The sequence below is a fragment of the Euwallacea fornicatus genome, unplaced genomic scaffold (assembly GCF_040115645.1).
Source record: "Euwallacea fornicatus isolate EFF26 unplaced genomic scaffold, ASM4011564v1 scaffold_57, whole genome shotgun sequence".
NCBI lineage: Eukaryota > Metazoa > Arthropoda > Insecta > Coleoptera > Curculionidae > Euwallacea > Euwallacea fornicatus.
Genome location: NW_027096025.1, coordinates 228,170 through 233,480, shown reverse-complemented (window position 1 = coordinate 233,480; position 5,311 = coordinate 228,170).

The window sequence follows — 5,311 nt, the reverse complement described above, 5'->3', positions numbered from 1 at the left end:
CTTCGGCAAATGAGGACCAAATTTGTTAAACAGAGTGTCAAATTAATCAGCTCGACGAGATCTTTAACATGACACAACACATCAGAATTGCATCTTGTTGAACTTCCAAGAAAAATAGTACTTTATGTGCTCAAACACGCAACTTGTGTGACTTTTCAAATTTCGAAGCTCGATAACATCGGCAAATGAGGACCAAATTTGTTAAACACAGTGTCAAATTAATCAGCTCGACGAGATCTTTAACATGACACAACACATCAGAATTGCATCTTGTTGAACTTCCAAGAAAAGTAGTACTTTATGTGCTCAAACACGCAACTTTTTTGACTTTTCAAAAATTTGAAACTCGATGACTTCGGCAAATGAGGACCAAATTTGTTAAACAAAGTGTCAAATTAATCAGCTCGACGAGATTTTGAAGATGTCACAACACATCAGAATTGCATCTTGTTGAACTTCCAAGAAAAATAGTACTTTCTGTGCTCAAACACACACAACTTGTGTGACTTTTCAAACTTTGAAGCTCGATAACTTCGGCATATGAGCACCAAATTCCTTAAACAAAGTGTCAAATTAATCAGCTCGACGAGATTTTGAAGATGTCACAACACATCAGAATTGCATCTTGTTGAACTTCCAAGAAAAATATTACTTTATGTGCTCAAACACGCAACTTTTTTGACTTTTCAAAAATTTGAAACTCGATGACTTCGGCAAATGAGGACCAAATTTGTTAAACAAAGTGTCAAATTAATCAGCTCGACGAGATTTTGAAGATGTCACAACACATCAGAATTGCATCTTGTTGAACTTCCAAGAAAAATAGTACTTTATGTGCTCAAACACACACAACTTGTGTGACTTTTCAAACTTTGAAGCTCGATAACTTCGGCATATGAGCACCAAATTCCTTAAACAAAGTGTCAAATTAATCAGCTCGACGAGATCTTTAACATGACACAACACATCAGAATTGCATCTTGTTGAACTTCCAAGAAAAATAGTACTTTATGTGCTCAAACACACAACTTGTGTGACATTTCAAACTTTGAAGCTCGATAACATCGGCAAATGAGGACCAAATTTGTTAAACAGAGTGTCAAATTAATCAGCTCGACGAGATCTTTAACTTGACACAACACATCAGAATTGCATCTTGTTGAAGTTCCAAGAAAAATAGTACTTTATGTGCTCAAACACAAAACTTGTGTGACTTTTCAAATTTTGAAACTCGATAACTTCGGCAAATGAGGACCAAATTTGTTAAACACAGTGTCACATTAATCAGCTCGACGAGATTTTGAAGATGTCACAACACATCAGAATTGCATCTTGTTGAACTTCCAAGAAAAATAGTACTTTATGTGCTCCAACACACAACTTGTGTGACTTTTCAAATTTTGAAGCTCGATAACATCGGCAAATGAGGACCAAATTTGTTAAACAAAGTGTGAAATTAATCAGCTCGACGAGATTTTAAAAATGTCACAACACATCACAATTGCATCTTGTTGAACTTCCAAGAAAAATAGTACTTTATGTGCTCAAACACCCAACTTGTGTGACTTTTCAAACTTTGAAGCTCGATAACTTCGGCAAATGAGGACCAAATTTGTTAAACAGAGTGTCAAATTAATCAGCTCGACGAGATCTTTAACATGACACAACACATCAGAATTGCATCTTGTTGAACTTCCAAGAAAAATAGTACTTTATGTGCTCAAACACCCAACTTGTGTGACTTTTCAAACTTTGAAGCTCGATAACTTCGGCAAATGAGGACCAAATTTGTTAAACAGAGTGTCAAATTAATCAGCTCGACGAGATCTTTAACATGACACAACACATCAGAATTGCATCTTGTTGAACTTCCAAGAAAAATAGTACTTTATGTGCTCAAACACGCAACTTGTGTGACTTTTCAAATTTCGAAGCTCGATAACATCGGCAAATGAGGACCAAATTTGTTAAACACAGTGTCAAATTAATCAGCTCGACGAGATCTTTAACATGACACAACACATCAGAATTGCATCTTGTTGAACTTCCAAGAAAAGTAGTACTTTATGTGCTCAAACACGCAACTTTTTTGACTTTTCAAAAATTTGAAACTCGATGACTTCGGCAAATGAGGACCAAATTTGTTAAACAAAGTGTCAAATTAATCAGCTCGACGAGATTTTGAAGATGTCACAACACATCAGAATTGCATCTTGTTGAACTTCCAAGAAAAATAGTACTTTCTGTGCTCAAACACACACAACTTGTGTGACTTTTCAAACTTTGAAGCTCGATAACTTCGGCATATGAGCACCAAATTCCTTAAACAAAGTGTCAAATTAATCAGCTCGACGAGATTTTGAAGATGTCACAACACATCAGAATTGCATCTTGTTGAACTTCCAAGAAAAATAGTACTTTATGTGCTCAAACACGCAACTTTTTTGACTTTTCAAAAATTTGAAACTCGATGACTTCGGCAAATGAGGACCAAATTTGTTAAACAAAGTGTCAAATTAATCAGCTCGACGAGATTTTGAAGATGTCACAACACATCAGAATTGCATCTTGTTGAACTTCCAAGAAAAGTAGTACTTTATGTGCTCAAACACGCAACTTTTTTGACTTTTCAAAAATTTGAAACTCGATGACTTCGGCAAATGAGGACCAAATTTGTTAAACAAAGTGTCAAATTAATCAGCTCGACGAGATTTTGAAGATGTCACAACACATCAGAATTGCATCTTGTTGAACTTCCAAGAAAAATAGTACTTTATGTGCTCAAACACACACAACTTGTGTGACTTTTCAAACTTTGAAGCTCGATAACTTCGGCATATGAGCACCAAATTCCTTAAACAAAGTGTCAAATTAATCAGCTCGACGAGATCTTTAACATGACACAACACATCAGAATTGCATCTTGTTGAACTTCCAAGAAAAATAGTACTTTATGTGCTCAAACACACAACTTGTGTGACATTTCAAACTTTGAAGCTCGATAACATCGGCAAATGAGGACCAAATTTGTTAAACAGAGTGTCAAATTAATCAGCTCGACGAGATTTTGAAGATGTCACAACACATCAGAATTGCATCTTGTTGAACTTCCAAGAAAAATAGTACTTTATGTGCTCAAACACACAACTTGTGTGACTTTTCAAACTTTGAAGCTCGATAACTTCGGCAAATGAGGACCAAATTTGTTAAACAAAGTGTCAAATTAATCAGCTCGACGAGATCTTTAACATGACACAACACATCAGAATTGCATCTTGTTGAACTTCCAAGAAAAATAGTACTTTATGTGCTCCAACACACAACTTGTGTGACTTTTCAAATTTTGAAGCTCGATAACATCGGCAAATGAGGACCAAATTTGTTAAACAAAGTGTGAAATTAATCAGCTCGACGAGATTTTAAAAATGTCACAACACATCACAATTGCATCTTGTTGAACTTCCAAGAAAAATAGTACTTTATGTGCTCAAACACCCAACTTGTGTGACTTTTCAAACTTTGAAGCTCGATAACTTCGGCAAATGAGGACCAAATTTGTTAAACAGAGTGTCAAATTAATCAGCTCGACGAGATCTTTAACATGACACAACACATCAGAATTGCATCTTGTTGAACTTCCAAGAAAAATAGTACTTTATGTGCTCAAACACACAACTTGTGTGACATTTCAAACTTTGAAGCTCGATAACATCGGCAAATGAGGACCAAATTTGTTAAACAGAGTGTCAAATTAATCAGCTCGACGAGATCTTTAACTTGACACAACACATCAGAATTGCATCTTGTTGAAGTTCCAAGAAAAATAGTACTTTATGTGCTCAAACACAAAACTTGTGTGACTTTTCAAATTTTGAAACTCGATAACTTCGGCAAATGAGGACCAAATTTGTTAAACACAGTGTCACATTAATCAGCTCGACGAGATTTTGAAGATGTCACAACACATCAGAATTGCATCTTGTTGAACTTCCAAGAAAAATAGTACTTTATGTGCTCCAACACACAACTTGTGTGACTTTTCAAATTTTGAAGCTCGATAACATCGGCAAATGAGGACCAAATTTGTTAAACAAAGTGTGAAATTAATCAGCTCGACGAGATCTTTAACATGACACAACACATCAGAATTGCATCTTGTTGAACTTCCAAGAAAAATAGTACTTTATGTGCTCAAACACCCAACTTGTGTGACTTTTCAAACTTTGAAGCTCGATAACTTCGGCAAATGAGGACCAAATTTGTTAAACACAGTGTCACATTAATCAGCTCGAAGAGATTTTGAAGATCTCACAACACATCAGAATTGCATCTTGTTGAACTTCCAAGAAAAATAGTACTTTATGTGCTCAAACACGCAACTTGTGTGACTTTTCAAATTTCGAAGCTCGATAACATCGGCAAATGAGGACCAAATTTGTTAAACACAGTGTCAAATTAATCAGCTCGACGAGATCTTTAACATGACACAACACATCAGAATTGCATCTTGTTGAACTTCCAAGAAAAGTAGTACTTTATGTGCTCAAACACGCAACTTTTTTGACTTTTGAAAAATTTGAAACTCGATGACTTCGGCAAATGAGGACCAAATTTGTTAAACAAAGTGTCAAATTAATCAGCTCGACGAGATTTTGAAGATGTCACAACACATCAGAATTGCATCTTGTTGAACTTCCAAGAAAAATAGTACTTTCTGTGCTCAAACACACACAACTTGTGTGACTTTTCAAACTTTGAAGCTCGATAACTTCGGCATATGAGCACCAAATTCCTTAAACAAAGTGTCAAATTAATCAGCTCGACGAGATTTTGAAGATGTCACAACACATCAGAATTGCATCTTGTTGAACTTCCAAGAAAAATATTACTTTATGTGCTCAAACACGCAACTTTTTTGACTTTTCAAAAATTTGAAACTCGATGACTTCGGCAAATGAGGACCAAATTTGTTAAACAAAGTGTCAAATTAATCAGCTCGACGAGATTTTGAAGATGTCACAACACATCAGAATTGCATCTTGTTGAACTTCCAAGAAAAATAGTACTTTATGTGCTCAAACACACACAACTTGTGTGACTTTTCAAACTTTGAAGCTCGATAACTTCGGCATATGAGCACCAAATTCCTTAAACAAAGTGTCAAATTAATCAGCTCGACGAGATCTTTAACATGACACAACACATCAGAATTGCATCTTGTTGAACTTCCAAGAAAAATAGTACTTTATGTGCTCAAACACACAACTTGTGTGACATTTCAAACTTTGAAGCTCGATAACATCGGCAAATG